The following is a 20880-nucleotide window of genomic DNA, read 5'->3' as shown; positions in this document are numbered from 1 at the left end:
TGGTATTCTAAGAAGGCGTGGATACACTTGGGAATTAAATGATTGACAACCTCTGTGAAATAGTACTGGGAGAAGGGCGCAGGTCTACCAAAGGAGTAAGTGTCTAAGTCTAAAGTCCTTCTCACGCCATTCCCAGTACTAACCAGGCCGTAAAGGTGCATTGGGCGGCGCCGATCTCTGTTTCTGTAGTCCTCGGCCACTTGCCTATAAAGCTAGGGTTTCAGTAGAGGGCTGGTCCTCTGGTAACCGCACGAGTTTGGCTCCCCACTCACATTTGTATTGTGGTGTGCCTTGCCAGATGGCAGTAGGTACCATTTTTATGATGGTCTTTGGTATGACCCGACCACAAGGAGAACTCGCGATCTCCTGGTTGAGAGCCAGACACGCTAACCACTAGGCCAGCTCATGGTAAAGGAGTAAGCATACCTGACTTTAACTCTTACCTCTACTGCACAGACTCTGGCTCCAAATTTGACAACACGGTGAAGGAGTTTTGGCTTCATTTCTATAGAACGGAAAGGCATGGAGCCATGTCGGCCATGTTTTTTGGGGGTTTTTTTTTTTCAGTTTCATATATATATTTTGAGCTGTAATTTGCTTTGCAGCCAGAACTACAATCCGAGCTACAGTCAACACCTCAACCAGCACTGTAGTATACTACCTCCTCTAGCTCATGAGACTGAATCATTTTTAGCTTGATAGACTGCGAAGTAAACACTTACTTACTTGTGGTTTCTTTGTTTTATCTACAACTATCCCGTATTTGTTTGTGGGCAGTCAGTGAAAATTTGCATCTTGCATCAGTTCCATCACTGTGGTCTGCTTAAACAGTGCTTTCTCTGCACTTGGACTGGATTCTGCCACACTTGGATAAAAGTGTCTGCCAAATGACTAAATGTAAATGGTCCAAGGCGTCTCTAAATGGGCTTAGTACCATAAAAATAGAGGAAGGGGGATAATAAGAGGTGTTGTGAAATGCGTTTGATTTTTGGCTAACCCCAAAGTAAAAGCAAGCAAATGTAATTTGTTAATTCTCAGTGTGTTCCTTCACACTACCTTCATACACATTACTTTCGCGCGCGCGCACACACACATACATACATACACATACGGGTATATATATCTTTTCAATAATTCACATTCTGCCTGAATGCATTTCCTTCATGAGTCACAAGTAGAGCTCAAGCAGGTACACTAATAACAAGTCGCAAAGCCCAGAACCCGACAGGCTTTAGGACCTAAATTCCCTCAGCATTGTCTAAAGGCTTTATATTCACCAGCATATTCACTACTAATGATCAACACAAAAGATCTATGTTGCATCCAGCGAAAGTGCAGTCTTGCATAAGTATTCACCCTCTGGACTTTCCCCTACATTCCGTTGTGTTCCAATCTGGAACTGAAATTACTAAATTGAGACAGGAGCATGTTTACCACTGTGTTGCATCGCCTCTACTTTTAACAACACTGTAAGTGTTTGGGAACTGAGGAGACCAACTGCTGGAATTTTGAAAGCGAAACGCTGTCCCATTCTTGCCTGATATACCGGTACAATTTCAGTTGCTCAACAGTTCGGGGTCTCCTTTGTCGTATTTTGCGCTTCATAATGCACCAAATGTTTTAAATGGGAGACAGGTCTGGACTGCAGGCAGGCCAGTTTAGCACCTGGACTCTTTTAGTCCAGAGCCATGCAGTTAGCCTAGGTCACAACCGGACGTACGATTTTTTGGCCGTGCGATTTTTGGCGTTTCCCAAATCGCTGCTTTTTTTTTTGTTTATGGAGAAAGACGCACGTTGGCCTTAAGTTTGTCTTGCAACCTGAAAAAAAAACGTAAGTGCCCGTAGAGTTTGTTTGACATGACAAAGAACCTCTGCGGCCGGTCTGCGGCCAGTCTACGGCTCGAAAATCAGCACGTTTCACGCGCGCCCTCCGTGCGTTTCACATGTTTTTTGCACGTAGGCCGGCTGTAGGAGCATGTACGGTCGGTTGTGACCTAGGCTTTAATATGTGCAGAAAGCGGTTTGGCATTGTCTTGCTGAAAGAAGGAAGGACTTCCCTGAAAAAGAGTTTGTCTGGGTGGCAGCATATTGTTCTGAAACGTGTATATATCATTCAGCATTAATGATGCCTTCCCAGATGTACAAGCTACCCATGTCATGTGCACTAATGCCCCCTCATACCATCACAGATGCTGGCTTTTGAACTGTGCACTGATAACAAGCCGGATGGTCCCTCTCATCTTTAGCCTGGAGGACGTGGTGGCCATGATTTCGTAAAATAATTTCTACTTTTGATTCGTCAGACTTTGGGACAGTTTTCCACTTCGCCTCAGTCCATCGTAAAAGAGCTCAGGCCCAGAGAAGGCGGCGGTGTTTCTGGATATTGTTTATATCTGGTTTTAACTTGCATTTGAAATGAACTGTTTTCACAGACAACAGTTTTCTGAAGTGTTCCTGAGCCCATACAGTGATTTCCACCACAGACCCGTGTCTGCTTTTAATGCAGTGTCTCCTGAGGGCCTGAAGATCACAGGCACCCAATGTTAGTTTTCAGCCTTGTCTCTTGCATACAGAGATTTCTCCAGATTCTCTGAATCTTTTCATGATATTATGTACCATAGACGATGCGATCCCTAAATTCTTTGCAGTTTTACACTGAGGAACCTTATTCTTAAATTGTTGCTTTCACAGAGCAGTGAACGCCTCCCCATCTTTACTTCTGAGAGACTCCGCCTCTCTGGGATGCTCTTTTTATACCCAATCATGTTACTGACCCTGCCAATTAACTTAATTATTTCTGAGTTCCACCAGGTGGTTTCTTTTTTATTTTTTTTACGACACAACTTGTTTCCCCCGACCAACATTTCTGAAACCTGCTGCTTGCATTAAATTAAAAACATGCTTATATTTTTCAAAAAACATCGAAGAACTTGTGAAACTCCTCACAGATTGTAACCCAAGTTCAGGATCAAACCTGAAGAGACCCTGAATCTGAGAAATAGTAATGCCACTTGATTCTCCACCGTTAGACATGTTATGTAAATGAATTGGTAAAAATCCCATTCAATTTCAGTTCCTGGTTATAGCGATACAAAAATGTGGAAAAAGTCAAAGGAAGGGGTGGGTGGGTGAGATACTTATGCAAGGCACTGTGTGTATATATATATATATATATATATATATATATAATCTCATCTCATTATCTCTAGCCGCTTTATCCTTCTACAGGGTCGCAGGCAAGCTGGAGCCTATCCCAGCTGACTACGGGTGAAAGGCGGGGTACACCCTGGACAAGTCGCCAGGTCATCACAGGGCTGACACATAGACACAGACAACCATTCACACTCACATTCACACCTACGGTCAATTTAGAGTCACCAGTTAGCCTAACCTGCATGTCTTTGGACTGTGGAGGAAACCGGAGCACCTGGAGGAAACCCACGCGGACACGGGGAGAACATGCAAACTCACACACAGAAAGGCCCTCGCCGGCCACGGGGCTCGAACCCAGACCTTCTTGCTGTGAGGCGACAGCGCTAACCACTACACCACCGTGCCGCCCATATATATATATATATATATATATATATATATATATATATATATATATAAAAAGATACGCTTCCGCTCTCACTCTGTCTGAAGTGTGACTTGTGATTTCGTCTGTATTATCTAAATAATCATCAGTTCAGCCAGAGAGGGCTGAGTTCGTGGATCTGATTTGCTGCCAGTAAGAAACTACAATGTCCTGCTTTAAACAGCCTTACGGTGCAAAACCAGAAAACAATTTACTACCACTGCAGTGTTTATTACTTATTACCCACATCCACCCAAACCCCCCTCACCACACACCCACCCCTGAGCACGGCAAACATTTCTGTGTGCGTTGCCGACGGCTGCTGTTCTGTATTTCCTCCGAGCTGAAAGGGAAAAAAAAAAAAAAACGCAGCAAAAATCAATACAATTGATTAAGGTATTTTCAAGCCTGTCTTCCATAATTGGCCGAGGAAATACTGCCTCCTCTGTGACGGATGAAGACACAAAAATTGAAAACAGGAGTTGGAAACAGAGAGAGAGAGAGAGAGAGAGAACATGATGATAAAAGAAAGGATTGGAGGAAGTCCAGGTTTTAAACTGTGTTTAAGGTGCGGTTTTTGAATGTGCTGACCCAACAGTGCAGTTTTAATCACAAAGCAGGAACCGGAGAGGGGGGAAAAAATACATTAACATTTTAAAACGTGTATTCAGGCTGCTTCGACAGCGCCACATTTCATCCCGCTCTTTTTAACAATAGGCTGAATGGGTTTCGGATACTACCAGCTATCTAGCGCCCGATTCACGCGACGGGAAGTAAGGAGCTAATTGAGAACAAAGCCGCCTTCAAGTGATAGACTGACAGAGGTGCTGACTCGGCTATTAGGCGAGTAAAGATGGCAGGAGCACACCCTCTGTGCTGTGGCACTGCTCGCTCATTTGAATTCTCCGACTTGCCAGAGAGTTTGGCACCAGTCCACAAGTATGAGGAAGACGAAGAAGAAGAGGAAAACCCACACTAGCCGTTAGCTGGTGATGGGGGTGCTTTACAGTTCTCGCTCACACTTCTGACCTTGAGATTTTAACAGCTGGACTGCAACATACAGATGGTTTATTCAGTTTACTGACAGTTCAGAAGAACACGGAGAATGAACACAGTCCTGGTGTGTGTGCTTACACTAGCTTCTGCTCTCCTTCATCCAGTTTTAAGGCTTCGATTTTGTTGATTTTGACACTAATTCCTAGGAAAGCATACACATGAGCTTACAATAACCTTTTACAGCCTTTCCTGGTTTATGTTTGCAGCCCATGGCGAACATTTCAGCTATTGTTACTTTTCGAGCATGTATGCCTGACTATGGTAAAAACATCATCATCATCATCGTCCTTTGATCACAAGTATACATAGTTTTCACTGACGTCACGGCATTCCGGGGAACGCCCTCCAGCCGCCATCTTGTGGGTCAAACAAAACGGACCATCGCCATTACCGGCTACGTTATCTCGGACGAATTTATGAAGTTATATAGTCAGTTTTCTAAAATAAAGATCAATGTCGGCAAAATCAAGCAAACAGATACAGTATATAGATACATTAGACGACATCTCACGACAACGGTATGCAGCCAAACTGGCCTTGATTGGGGGAATTGACCCCTACGAAGTGGACAAAGATGCATTTTCAAGTGACTATGCAGGGCTGCCATCCATATCGTACCCTGATATTGTGAACTATTTCGTGAATCGTAAAAGTGCCTACACACTTGACGACCTCAAAGCATACAAGTCGCTGGAGTCATACAATTATTTTGTCTGTGGCTGGGCCCGTGAAGTCCACCATATAAAAACAAGTGACAGTCGTGTCCTAATTACAGCCAAGGTATGTAAACTTTGGAAATAGAAATAGAAAACGTGACAAACGAGCGATATTAAGTGTACATTACAATGTAAACGTACACTCAGCGGTTCCAGTTAGGCATTCTCCAGAGATTGTTTACACGATGTTTTGGTTTCTAAAAACAAACTTAAACACAATTGATTGTTTCTTTAAACAACTTACCACTTATAAAATGATCGGAGCAGACTTTGCTGTGTTTGGAAGGCTGATAATCCTTGCGGTTGATTCTCGCAAGCCATGGATTTCTCCTTTGTATGCTGAGTTTCTTTGTTTGCTCGCCTTCGTGCTCCCGTACAGTGGGAATTCCATAAAAGCTCCGCTTGACGTCATCATCTGACCTATTACGACAGCCGTGAATACAACAGGTGTGCACCATTGCTAGCTTTAAATAGCCTGCTTGGGTTCTTTTGAAGACTTTGTACTCGCGCGTTACAATGTGTGCTCAGTCACCCCTACGGTAAGCTTGACCCACAAGATGGCCGCCACTAGGGAATCCCCGACTCTGTGATGTCATGTGCAAACTATGTACGGTATGCACTTTCGATCCAGCTCTAAGTGTTAAAAATTTTAAAGCGGCCATATGTAATTTTCAGGGCATGTTAGAATTTTTATGAAAACACTGACAAGCCTTTCCCCTTATTTTATTCTCTCTGGTGAAACCACACCTGCCTTTTGAATTCCTTTTTAATGGTAGGTTTATACTGTGGCGGCACGGTGGTGTATTGGTTAGCACCGTCGCCTCACAGCAAGAAGGTTCTGGGTTCGAGCCCAGTGGTCGGCGAGGGCCTTTCTGTGTGGAGTTTGCATGGTGTCTGCGTGGGTTTCCTCCACAGTCCAACGACATGCAGGTTAGGCTAATTGGTGGCTCTAAATTGAGCATAGGTGTGAATGGTTGTCTGTGTCTCTATGTGTTAGCCCTGCGATGACCTGGCGACTTGTCCAGGGTGTACCCCGCCTCTCACCCATAGTCAGCTGGGATAGGCTCCAGCTTGCCTGCAACCCTGTACAGGATAAGCGGCTACGGATAATGGATGAATGGATGGAGGATTTACACTGTGTGATTTTGGGCTGTCGCAGATAAAAGATGACCAGCGCCAAAGAAACATGGCGACATCTTTGATCGTGGTACCAAAACAGTGGTTCTACATGGCGCTGTTTGAGAGGTTCAAAGATGGCGACCAAAGATCGCCTGGGACAAAATTTGGACAGTGTCAGACCTTTAGGATGATCGTCTCACCGTGTGACTGCTGCCTATTAATCAACCAATAGGAATGCAACATGAAATAACGCACTGATCAACTTGACACTGGCGCCAAACCTGATTCTTGCTTTGCGTTATTGTTTCTATTATAGCGGAGCAGATGGATGATGCATGCTGATAACATTTTATTCACGTATATTGTCTCGTATCATTCAGTAGGAGTCAGCATCGTACAATCTACATACATCAAACTTGATGTCTTACCCAAGTTTATGAGATCCATGTTCCAGTGTGGCTTGCAATAAACTTATACAAGTAACACCTTACTGTATATATGTGTGTTATCTATCTATCTATCTATCTATCTATCTATCTATCTATCTATCTATCTATCTATCTATCTATCTATGACATGAGTGTTTTACTGGGAAATACCCCACTCGTATTTTTCATCCGAGCTCCATCTGGGCCATGGAAAACCAAAATCGTGACATAAATCTCTATACGTCACTCATGAGGAACTCGATGAATTGTTTTGATAAATTTGGGGACTTTTTGATTGTGAATGTGTCGATATAATAAAAAGAAAATCACACGTTGACTTGATGATATGAAGGTTTACCTTCTCATGTTGAAAAACTTGCATTTTTCATACTAAATACATCGCAGATCTGAGTGACATGTTTAAATAATATTAGCTGGCTTTTTTTCGTGGTATATCAGATATATTCCATTCAGCTAGCATGATATTGAACAAGTCGAAGACGAGTCCTAGCTGAATGGGATATATCTGATATACCACAAAAAAAGCCAGCCAATATTATTATTATTATTATTATTATTATTATTATTATTATTATTCATACACATTCCTTTTGGGTGTTCAATGTGTCTTTCTTTTTCAAAATTCTCTCAAAATCTTCCGTATTTAACGAAGCAAACCTGGCGGCCATGTTTGTTTACGAATTGTCACAGTTGCTCACTCGCTAGCGTGGAAGTTTTACTTGTCCGATGTGTGATGTCATGTTGTCTTGACGACCATGCAATATCGTAAACCATATTCAACGCTCATTCTCCATTCAGTAGAGTGACGTAATACACGTAGGATAAGCAACATGCTAACAATATTGCATGCTATCAAACCAAATGAATGAGACCCGCTAGAAAGGAATAGAACACGTTTTCATTCCATTGAAAAACTGTCCTGTAGGGATAATAAATATATGTTATTTACCAGCTGGGAGGTCCGTATCGTGAAATACCGTGACCGAGGTCTTGAAAGTACTGAGCGAGGCCCTCTGGGCCGAGGTCAGTATTCAAGGCTGAGGTCACAGTATTTCACCACACGGACCGACCTTAAGCTGGTAAATAATATATTTATTTTTTTCTTTACCAAATTCTAACAGAAAACGAGAGCGCCCGAAAGGGAAAACCAAGCCGAAGCGAGCCACCATTTTCAATCCTCATTCATGGCTGCAATGCAAATGGCTTCCTCCTCGGTATACAAGTGCACTTCCATGGCAGGAAAACAACTACATTTTGCCGCCTATGTAGTTCCCTATTTATACAAATAGGAGTCATTCAGGATTCAGCCATGTTTTTGCTCGGTGTTAGCGACAGTTAGAGGTTTTTAGCTTTCTCCTGAAATGTTTTCTTTTATTTCTTCTTCCTCAGGGTAGTGAAACTCGCTTTCGCTGTGAACACTGTCGTTATCGCTGTCCATGCTGTAAAATTAATGCTGTTCTCCTGAGAAATGCGAAAATAAATGTTGACAAAAATGGCTACTATGTTTGTCGTTGTTGTGAACAAGCAAGTCACAAGATGTCCGTAACTGGGGTCCGTATCGTAGGATATGGACCTATTCGCCAGTCAATCAGAGCGCAGGATTTGATGGAAACCGGACCGCGAAAAAAATAATTCCCGATATTTCACTCCAATGACATCATTCCCAGTGTTTTCCCGCTGACTAGATGTGCATTGTCAAAATGGTGAATCGAATTTTCAAAATTAAAATTCTTTTGATCAACTTGCGTATTTTTTCTGCATGTGTCCATTTCATATAAAGAACATTACACGGTGGTGCGAAGACATGAAGCTTATCGTCTCGTGTTGAAAATATTTCACTCCTTTGCTACGCTGATTCGTGAAATGTACATTCACCACTCGAAGATAAAGTTCATATCTTCGTGCCACCATGTAATATGCGCTACACACACACAGAAATATACAACCCCGATTCCAAAAAAGTTGGGACAAAGTACAAATTGTAAATAAAAATGGAATGCAATAAATTACAAATCTCAAAAACTGATATTGTATTCACAATTGAACATAGACAACATATCAAATGTCGAAAGTGAGACATTTCGAAATTTCATGCCAAATATTGGCTCATTTGAAATTTCATGACAGCAACACATCTCAAAAAAGTTGGGACAGGGGCAATAAGAGGCTGGAAAAGTTAAAGGTACAAAAAAGGAACAGCTGGAGGACCAAATTGCAACTCATTAGGTCAATTGGCAATAGGTCATTAACATGACTGGGTATAAAAAGAGCATCTTGGAGTGGCAGCGGCTCTCAGAAGTAAAGATGGGAAGAGGATCACCAATCCCCCTAAGGCTACGTTTACATTAGACCGTATCTGTCTCGTTTTCTTCGCGGATGCACTGTCCGTTTACATTAAACCACCTGGAAAAGCTGGGAAACGGGAATCCGCCAGCGTCCACGTATTCAATCCAGATCGTGTCTGGTCCGGTGCTGTGTAAACACTGAGATACGCGAATACGCTGTGCTGAGCTCTAGCTGGCGTCCTCATTGGACAACGTCACTGTGACATCCACCTTCCTGATTCGCTGCCGTTGGTCACGTGACGCGACTGCTGAAAAACGGCGCGGACTTCCGCCTTGTATCACCTTTCATTAAAGAGTATAAAAGTATGAAAATACTGCAAATACTGATGCAAATACTGCCCATTGTGTAGTTATGATTGTCTTTAGGCTTGCCATCCTTCCACTTGCAAGTAGTAAGTGATATGCGCTGGGATCACACACACAGCGGCTCAGTCCCGAATCACGGCTTGTGCACTTCACTCGCGCGCTGTGTGAGCTGCGCAGGGCCGGAGTGCGCACCCTCCAGAGGGCACTCGCTGTTCAGGGCGGAGTGATTTGGAGCGCAGGATGCCTGCGGAGCCGAGCGTATCCGTGTATTGGTGTTGCTGTGTGCACGGCTAACGGTTTTAGTGTAAACGCGAATCGTTTTAAGAACGTTAATCTGATGATCCGCTGATTCGACGTAATGTAAACGTAGCCTAATTCTGCGCCGACAAATAGTGGAGCAATATCAGAAAGGAGTTCGACAGTGTAAAATTGCAAAGAGTTTGAACATATCATCATCTACAGTGCATAATATCATCAAAAGATTCAGAGAATCTGGAAGAATCTCTGTGCGTAAGGGTCAAAGCCGGAAAACCATACTGGGTGCCCGTGATCTTCGGGCCCTTAGACGGCACTGCATCACATACAGGCATGCTTCTGTATTGGAAATCACAAAATGGGCTCAGGAATATTTCCAGAGAACATTATCTGTGAACACAATTCACCGTGCCATCCACTGTTGGCAGCTAAAACTCTATAGTTCAAAGAAGAAGCCGTATCTAAACGTGATCCAGAAGCGCAGACGTCTTCTCTGGGCCAAGGCTCATTTAAAATGGACTGTGGCAAAGTGGAAAACTGTTCTGTGGTCAGACGAATCAAAATTGGAAGTTCTTTATGGAAATCAGGGACGCCGTGTCATTCGGACTAAAGAGGAGAAGGACGACCCAAGTTGTTATCAGCGCTCAGTTCAGAAGCCTGCATCTCTGATGGTATGGGGTTGCATTAGTGCGTGTGGCATGGGCAGCTTACGCATCTGGAAAGACACCATCAATGCTGAAAGGTATATCCAGGTTCTAGAGCAACATATGCTCCCATCCAGACGACGTCTCTTTCAGGGAAGACCTTGCATTTTCCAACATGACAATGCCAAACCACATACTGCATCAATTACAGCATCATGGCTGCGTAGAAGAAGGGTCCGGGTACTGAACTGGCCAGCCTGCAGTCCAGATCTTTCACCCATAGAAAACATTTGGTGCATCATAAAACAGAAGATACGACAAAAAAGACCTAAGACAGTTGAGCAACTAGAATCCTACATTAGACAAGAATGGGTTAACATTCCTATCCCTAAACTTGAGCAACTTGTCTCCTCAGTCCCCAGACGTTTACAGACTGTTGTAAAGAGAAAAGGGGATGTCTCACAGTGGTAAACATGGCCTTGTCCCAACTTTTTTGAGATGTGTTGTTGTCATGAAATTTAAAATCACCTAATTTTTCTCTTTAAATGATACATTTTCTCAGTTTAAACATTTGATATGTCATCTATGTTCTATTCTGAATAAAATATGGAATTTTGAAACTTCCACATCATTGTATTCCGTTTTTATTTACAATTTGTACTTTGTCCCAACTTTTTTGGAATCGGGGTTGTACACATACCTCATTAATAATAATTATTAATAGCAGTATAATTTGTATAATAATAATTATTATTATTTATTAAGTTACTTATTGTAGGGCGGCACGGTGGTGTAGTGGTTAGCGCTGTTGCCTCACAGCAAGAAGGTCCGGGTTCGAGCCCCGTGGTCGGCGAGGGCCTTTCTGTGCGGAGTTTGCATGTTCTCCCCGTGTCCGCGTGGGTTTCCTCCGGGTGCTCCGGTTTCCCCCACAGTCCAAAGACATGCAGGTTAGGTTAACTGGTGACTCTAAATTGACCGTAGGTGTGAATGTGAGTGTGAATGGTTGTCTGTGTCTATGTGTCAGCCCTGTGATGACCTGGCGACTTGTCCAGGGTGTACCCCGCCTCTCGCCCGTAGTCAGCTGGGATAGGCTCCAGCTTGCCTGCGACCCTGTAGAACAGGATAAAGCGGCTAGAGATAATGAGATGAGATGAGATGAAGTTGCTTATTGTAATTTTTTTTATTTGCTGATATAAATGTTGCATAAATGCAACTAATTTGTGAGAGTATTTTGCAAGTCTTTGGCACTACAGCTCCTGCATTCCTTTGCTGAACGTCAAAGTCATCCAGCAGAGAAAACAAACCAGATCAGAAAGTTAATCAGCTTGTCGAACCGTCGCCCATCCCGACACATACAGATTTAATACTTTTAAAAAAAAAACTCTTTCCTGTATGACATCACTGCTCCCCTTACGACCTGAACTGATCCGATTCTGAGTGACACGTCTCACTTTTCTCCCCCATCCTTTACTTCTTTCTTTCTTCTCTCGGTTTGGCGACATGGCTATTGCGTTTAATATGCCCCTGACATTTCTGTCCCATTTTCATTGGCTTCTTTCATCTTCCTGCGGCTGCCCTGGCCTTTCACTGGGGGTCAATGTGGTTTCCAGCCCCCCAGCTCTGCCTCCACCACTTCATCAAGGCTCGAGAGGGGCGCGGGGGTGGGTGGATGAGTAGGGGGTGGGAGTGGGGCTCTGAGGGGTTGTAAATGTCTCCAGCGTGAGGACGCCCCTCCTCAGATAAGGAACGCGATCCAGGCAATGTGAGGCCTGCAGCTCATGAAGCGTGCACTAATCACAGTCATGGCAAACGCTAAGACATCTCCGGTATCCAAACGTCAAAAAATGAGGCGCACGAGGGGAAAAAGGAGAATCACTCGGAGAGTTTGCGTTCCATCTGGGGAGACATATGGGGCTCGGCAGTCAGTGTCAATATGAGATGTGGTGGAATTTCGGTGTCTCTGCTCTGGCACTGTGCCTTCAGGACGACATTTAAACTGGAGGACTATAATTGGCAAGATGTTAAGTCAAAATAATTAAAACCTTTACCGCCGAAAAATATAAAATAAATCAAAAATCGATGTAAAACATACGAATAATAAATGATAACAGTATATTTAACAAATTACTTATCGTTACATTATTATATAAATTATGAATAAATGTATTAATTATATAATAAATAATATATTCTTAAATTATTATCCACATATTAGTTTTTTTTAATCATTTGCAGGTTAATTTATATGTAATGTTCGAAAATATTTAAATTTAATTTTTTTTCCCTTTTTTTAAATTATCTGTATCGCAGACAAATTCGGTTCCATTGCTGCTCGATTGCTAATTTATTCCCCAGTCTCGCTCGTGTCCTCTCTTAAAACCTTTCCATTGTCCCGTGGACATTCCACTGATAAGGATGTTTAGGTTAGCTGAATATTTACGATCTCGGGCTGCTTTAAAACATTCGAACACCGAGAGTGAGAGGAAGCAGACACGCTCAATCTCTCCGTAGCTATTCTTCCGCTTGCTCTTTGTCCCCGTCTCCATCTCCCTCTCCATCCCTCACTCTTTCCCTCCCTCGTTCTCACCACAGTGGTACTCGCTGCCCAGAAAGGAAGCAAAACAAACAGTTATGAGCGACTAAGCAAACATCTCAGAAGCATAGCCGTGATGTAAAGCAAACATGCAGCACTGTTAACACCTCCTAAAGCCTAGTAAAGCTTTGGCACATGAACCCCCTCCTCTTTCTAATACATCCCCGTGCAGGAAGACGGGTGTCTCAAGTCCGTGTAACAGCCGGGAATAAAACTGAAGGTTGGCTAAACAGTGCACATATAAAACCTGACGTTTTTCTGGCACATTGAATTCCATCTGTAATGGTAAAACATTTCTCAAAACTGGTTTGCACAGGAATATTGGAACTGTATCGGGATTAACAAAGAATTAAGACGAGAGACAATTATTTCCTGCATTCTGAAATATCTCGACATTGAGGCGATGTTTTCTATTATTAACATTTTTCCTTAAGACTGTAAATCAGGAATAAAACACTTGGCTCTTATAGGAAAATAATCAACAACACGGAGCTGCGATATTACGGCATGTCCCCGTGTGTTTTATTCTTCTGATACCACGCCAATTTAACAACTATTTTTTTCATGTATTAAACACCACGCCTTACTATTTATCCATTTATAGTGACATGTAATGTTGTTGAACGTCCATGAAACAAGTTAGTTCCTGTTATCCTTTGCGTAATAGCAGATATAAACAGTCGTTCTTTCACCAGCTTCTTTTTTTTCCCTCTCTCTTCAAGCAAAGAAACAAAATCATGTGACAGAGAAAGTTACGAAACACTGACACTTCACACTACTTCCATGAATGTCTGTTAAATACAACCCCAATTCTGAAAAAGTCGGGGCGCTGTGTAAACTGTAAATAAAAACAGAATGCGATAATTTGCAAATCACGGAAAGCCTATATTTCATTGAAAATAGCACAAAGACATCATATCAAATGTTGAAACTGAGAAATGTTATTGTTTTTTGATAAATATATGCTCATTTTGAATTTGATGCCAGCAACACGTTTCAAAAAAGTTGGGACGGGAGCATTTTTACCACTGTGTTGCATCACCTCTACTTTTAACAACACTGTTAGGAACTGAGGAGACCAATTGCTGTAGTTTTGAAAGAGAAATGTTGTCTCATTCTTGCCTGATATACAATTTCAGTTGCTCAACTGTTCGGGTCTCCTTTGTCGTATTTTGCACTTCATGATGCACCAAATGTTTTAAAAGGGAGACAGATCTGGACTGCAGGCAGGCCAGTTTAGCACCTGGACTCTTTTACTACGGAGCCATGCAGTTTTAACATGTGTAGAAAGCGGTTTGGCATTGTCTTGCTGAAAGAAGGAAGGACTTCCCTGAACAAGAGTTTGTCTGGGTGGCAGCATATTGCTCTGAAATGTGGATATATCATTCAGCATTAATGATGCCTTCCCAGATGTACAAGCTACCCATGTCATGTGCACTAATGCCCCCTCATACCATCACAGATGCTGGCTTTTGAACTGTGCACTGATAACAAGCCGGATGGTCCCTCTCATCTTTAGCCTGGAGGACATGGTGTCCATGATTTCTAAAAAGAATTTCTACTTTTGATTCGTCAGACTTCAGGACAGTTTTCCATTTCACCTCAGTCCGTCGTAAAAGAGCTCAGGCCCAGAGAAGGCGGCGGTGTTTCTGGATATTGTTTATATCTGGTTTTAACTTGTATTTGTGGATGCAGAAATGAACTGTTTTCACAGACGATGGTTTTCTGAAGTGTTCCTGAGCCCATACTGTGATTTCCACCACAGACACGTGTCTGCTTTTAATGCAGTGTCTCCTGAGGGCCTGAAGATCACAGGCATCCAGTGTCAGTTTTCAGCCTTGTCCCTTGCATACAGAGATTTCTCCAGATTCTCTGAATCTTTTCATGATATTATGTACCATAGATGATGCGATCCCCAAATTCTTTGCAGTTTTACATTGAGGAACGTTATTCTTAAATTCTTTCACAGAGCGGTGAACCCCTCCCCATCTTTACTTCTGAGAGACTCCGCCTCTCTGAGATGCTCTTTTCATACCCAATCATGTCACTGACCTGTTGCCAATTCACCAAATTTTTTTTTCTCCGCATGACACAACTTTTTCAGTCTTTTATTGTCCTGTCCCAACTTTTCTCAGACATGTTGCTGATATCAAATTCAAAATGAGAATATATATTTTTTAAAAAAAAAAACAGCAACAAAATTTCCCAGTTTCAACATCTGATATGCTGTCTTTGTACTATTTTCAATGAAATATAAGGTTTCGATGATTTCCAAATCTTCTTATTCTGTTTTTATTTATGTTTTACGCACCGTCCCAACTTTTTTGGAATTAGGGTTATCGACGTCTCAGCACGGAAACTGTTACTATAATCAGCAGTTACATGCATTTTGAACCAGTTTAAGTGGCTCGTCCATCATACGAGTCTCTGCGATAGTTGTTCCTATAGAAACGATAACGAATCAAAACGTGAACCTTAATATAAACCTGTGATTTGAATTACAACCAGAGCGGCTGTTATACGGTAGAAACATTAACCAACACTTTCTACTCAATTACCAGGAAGCATTACATTTGGCCTGCATTGAAATAACGGTTCACCAGATGTAGTTACTGTCCATTGGACATCTTTATCTTGAATGCTTTATCGGCTGGTCTGATAAAACGATACAAATATGATGGATGTTAGCGTGTAAGTGGATGCTTTTTCTCCATATAATAGCTGTTTGTTTTGCTAAAACTCTTTGTGGCAGCGGGGTGTGGTCGGGCGTCAGCTGTGAACGGCGAGGAGTCAGGTTGAATCAGCAGGTAACGTGATGAGTTACACCTGTGTCTAATTACTGGTTGTCTATTAATGTGTGTCTCTTCCAGATATAGCCAGTAACCAGAGAGAGAGAGAGAGAGAGAGAGAGAGCTGTGTTACCCAGGACTGTGTTTGTGTACAAAGTCACTGAAAAGTGAAATTAGTCAGGGGAGATAAAACCCGGGTGGCATGGTGGTGTAGTGGTTAGCACTGTCGCCTCACAGCAAGAAGGTCCGGGTTCGAGCCCCGGGGCCGGCGAGGGCCTTTCTGTGCGGAGTTTGCATGTTCTCCCCGTGTCCGCGTGGGTTTCCTCCGGGTGCTCCGGTTTCCCCCACAGTCCAAAGACATGCAGGTTAGGTTAACTGGTGACTCTAAATTGACCGTAGGTGTGAATGTGAGTGTGAATGGTTGTCTGTGTCTATGTGTCAGCCCTGTGATGACCTGGCGACTTGTCCAGGGTGTACCCCGCCTTTCGCCCGTAGTCAGCTGGGATAGGCTCCAGCTTGCCTGCGACCCTGTAGAACAGGATAAAGCGGCTAGAGATAATGAGATGAGATGAGATGAGATGAGATAAAACCCACCTGTATAGTGAAGCCTGGCTCCCAGTTCCTCATTTATCCCAGCATGAACATCGCTACACTCTTGTTATATGCTATTTATTATTGTTTACATAGCAAACTTATAGCTATCGGTAGCTATGATCGGAATATTTACTTCCTTAAAATTGGTTTCAGTCACCATTTTAAAGCAGCCATGCCTTAGTAAGATGCAGGAGGAGTGAAGGTTATGAATATCTAACATGCAAGGGTGGGGCAGGAATGGCAGTCAAGCTGCAAGTGTGGTGTGTGTGTGTAAGAGAGACAAAGAGATAGAGAAACAGAAAGAGGGGGGGGTCCTCAGTGGCTTAATGGGTTTCTTCCTCAGGGAACCCGGGCTCTGAGAATGTACTTTCACTCAGTTCTGGTGAAGCCCTATTAAGTCCCCAGGCGGTGGTAAAAAGGAGTTTGTGTCTATGAGTGTGTGTGGCCCCACTCATCATATGCACACAACAAAAACGTTTAATGTTAAATTCGAAAGGATTTCACAGTTAAGAAACCATTTTCCCACCACGATAAACAGAGGAGCTTTAACTCATTAGTACACTTCCCATGCGTCGACTGTCTGATCACAACAAACCATAGCTGATATCCAATAATTACTGAGTGAAGCGCACGCCATCCGCTTGCTCATGCATGGCCAGGACTGTCACGATGTGGTGGAAGTGCTCCTGGGTTGCCTGAATAAAGCGTCTGTATAGTTCAGTTCAGCTATTAAAAGCTCAAGGTCACTCTCTGGGTTCGGTGTGATGGAAAAAAAAAAAAAAAAAAACACGAGGCAGCGGCGAAGGCCAGCATTCACCGGGTGAGTAAATAGGTGATTAGACAGAGGGCAAACACGGAGCCGAGTTCATTCAACCGTGGACGGTGCCCTGCAAACATCACTCACGCAACACAAACATGAACTACAGACGCTACGTTCAGCCTGGTCTCTTACGATAAAACAACAGGACAACATGCATGCAATTTTACGTAGCTGTTTAAATGTTTGGATTTTTACTCATTGCTGAAAGATCCAGATCTCGCGAATGACACAGCGAAGGTTGAACGCTGATGCACAGCATCACTTGATTGGTGGACAGCACCATTCCATATTCGTAAACTCACAGTCACACATGATTGGCTGGTATCGCCTTGATCAGTAGGGTGAAATGACATTCTTCAGATACAGGACGTACAGCGCATGGATGGTAAACGAGTATGGCATCGTCTGGACCACTAGCCCACTTGGGAGCCTCTTTACAAATTGCCACACAAGTATTTGCACGGGGTGGCATGGTGGTGTAGTGGTTAGCGCTGTCGCGTCACAGCAAGAAGGTCCTGGGTTCGAGCCCCGGGGCCAGCGAGGGCCTTTCTGTGTGGAGTTTGCATGTTCTCCCCGTGTCCGCGTGGGTTTCCTCCGGGTGCTCCGGTTTCCTCCACAGTCCAAAGACATGCAGGTTAGGTTAACTGGTGACTCTAAATTGACCGTAGGTGTGAATGTGAGTGTGAATGGTTGTCTGTGTCTATGTGTCAGCCCTGTGATGACCTGGCGACTTGTCCAGGGTGTACCCCGCCTTTCGCCCGTAGTCAGCTGGGATAGGCTCCAGCTTGCCTGCGACCCTGGAGAACAGGATAAAGCGGCTAGAGATAATGAGATGAGATGAAGTATTTGCACGCATGGATTAAGTAGGATGGAGAAATGTAGTTCGGGCTTTGGGCTCCTGATCAGAAAGTTGTGAGATCGTATCCCAACAAGAACAAGCTACCACTGTTAGATTCTTTCGCAAGGCATTTAATGCCTAGTTCACGCTACAGGATTTTTCCCCTGACAAATTGGCGCTCGATTGTTATATGTGAACTGTTCAAAGACGTTCGGTGAGGACTTCACCAATGCACCACAGACACCCAGAAATATCTAGCAGGCTCGATATCTGGACCTGTCAGCAAGTAGTGTGAAAAGTGCCGTGACTCAGCGGTGATTGGCAATGAGCGCGTTGACAAGCCATATAGCCAAAGGGAAGGGGAAACCCAGGAGAGGAGTCGTGTGCATGGTAACTTGTCATTTCCCGTGCCGCTTCTTGGGTGCGTTTTCATGACAAAATGTGGTTTGGCAACCAGACTGGCCTGAGTTTCCCAAAAGCATTGCAGCACAAAGATCATCGTTAAATGGTAGAGTGAGCAACACAATGAATGCTCTCTCTCCTAGTTAAGACGCTCTTTGTGTTAAGAGGCTTTTGGGAAACCTACCACAGACTTCCCACTGGTGAAAGATCTTGTAATTTGTGATCCCCTGTTTCTGTTCAGGCACGGAGAGTGAAAAGCACAATGATTATAAAATTCCAGGTTACAAGACAAGAAGTTGTGTAGTGTTAACTGTACAACGGTTTGAGGGCTTTGAAAGTCGTGGAGTGTGAACTTAGTACAACTTGTCTGCGTGGTCATATCTGGTCTCAAATGTAAGTTTCTTTGGATAAAAGCATCAACCAAATGAGAAAATGCAAATGGGCAGGGTTCTGCAGAAAATCTGAAATAGCTGGCTAAAAAAAAGAAGTAGTATGCAGCTGTGGAATTTGCAGCGGCAAAGCGGTGCACCGAAGGCGCACTAATTTTGCATGCCTTCTGGTGGCTCCTGGTGCATTTTCAGCTAATAAATTACTAAATATTTCCCTGTAAAATACTTGCAAAATATGTATGAGATTTCCCTCCAGCTGTATGTATGCTTAGCTTTCTCAGTTACCCTCTGTAGTACGCTGCCTGGCTCTGTAACATAACTACATGGTGTAACATAACTACCTATGCTACGGCGTGGTCACATGGTCTGGCTCAGCCAATCAGAGCGCAAGAATCGATCGACAAATATGGCATCACTTCCAGTCATGCCAGAAACCGTATCAAAGACAATTCCGTAGTGGAATAATTGGATTTGCAGCAAATTATGGGCAGCGGAGACGATATAAATCGCTAGAACATTGAAAGGCAAGCTTTTATTTTTTTATGGGATTGAGTAGCCAGCGCAGACCGTCTGTGCAGGCGGAGAAAACCGCTGGTCGCCGGCGCATGTGGACATGTCTAAAATGGATGAAACGCCTAAGTGCCCCAATTCTGTATATTCAAGGAATCTAATAGCGGAGCTCCCCACGTGCAAAGTGTGCTGAATGAAGATCCATACTTCAGAGAATATGATAATGCATCGACCTGATTTTTGATGGCTTTTGCGACCGTACAGCGTCCGTACGTACGCGTACCACCACAGGGAACTCGATTCTAAGTGCAAGGCAACGTATCTCATAGACCCTTGACCACCGGACAAAGAAATTTGTATCTTTATTTCCATAAGATACCATCAATGATAGGGCGGCACGGTGGTGTAGTGGTTAGCGCTGTCGCCTCACAGCAAGAAGGTCCGGGTTCGAGCCCCGGGGCCGGCGAGGGCCTTTCTGTGCGGAGTTTGCATGTTCTCCCCGTGTCCGCGTGGGTTCCCTCCAGGTGCTCCCGTTTCCCCCACAGTCCAAAGACATGCAGGTTAGGCTAACTGGTGACTCTAAATTGACCGTAGGTGTGAATGTGAGTGTGAATGGTTGTCTGTGTCTATGTGTCAGCCCTGTGATGACCTGGTGACTTGTCCAGGGTGTACCCCGCCTTTCGCCCGTAGTCAGCTGGGATAGGCTCCAGCTTGCCTGCGACCCTGTAGAAGGATAAAGCGGCTAGAGATAATGAGATGAGATGAGATGAGACCATCAGTGATGTATTTAGTACAGAAACAATGGGGGAAGCCATGGCCTAATGGTTAGAGAAGCAGCTTTGGGACCAAAAGGTTGCTGGTTTGAGTCCCTGGACCAGCAGGAATGGCTGAAGTGCCCTTGCGCCAGGCTGCTCTGGGTATGTTGTACGTCGCTCTGGATAAGAGCGTCTGCTAAATGCCAGGAATGGAATGGAATGGAATGGAATGGAATGGAAACATGGACACAATATACACAAGAAATTGAAGGTACACAACTGGACAACAAGAACGTTCAAAGGTAAACGGGACAGACAAAACGGACAAAAAAAAATTCCACGCAGTACGTTGATTTCTGAGAATGTACAGAAACAGTCTGTGGTTGTAGGTGGTCCTTGGCTGAGCTTATTGAAAAAAAACCTATCAAGCTCTCGAGATAAAAGTCTAGCCTGTAGGACTACACATAACCCAACACACATCTGTGACTGGATATCCTCATTCTGGCTCACAGGATCGGGAGGAATACCATTGGATCGTCCAAGATCACTGATTACTTCAATCAAGTACACTTAGTTAAGTATTCAGGAGATAAGCTCCAAGATCAAAAAACAAAAGGAGCAGCCAAACCACACAATCATGATGGAACTGGAAGAAACGTTCTGCACTATTTATTAAAATATGAATCACAGTTTCTCTTTAGAGATACTCCAACTGCCCCATTA

General features: G+C 43.6%; 1 protein-coding gene across 1 annotated transcript in view; it reads right to left on the bottom strand.

Moving 5' to 3' along the window:
* The window catches only part of plxna3 (plexin A3), a 451726-nt gene that overhangs the window by 332977 nt on the left and 97869 nt on the right, over window positions 1-20880 (bottom strand). The window lies entirely within an intron of this gene.

This window comes from Neoarius graeffei, chromosome 10 (assembly GCF_027579695.1).
Source record: "Neoarius graeffei isolate fNeoGra1 chromosome 10, fNeoGra1.pri, whole genome shotgun sequence".
In the NCBI taxonomy this organism is placed as follows: domain Eukaryota; kingdom Metazoa; phylum Chordata; class Actinopteri; order Siluriformes; family Ariidae; genus Neoarius; species Neoarius graeffei.
The sequence above is the reverse complement of the archived record's forward strand: the minus strand, read 5'-3'. Positions and strand labels throughout refer to the sequence as shown.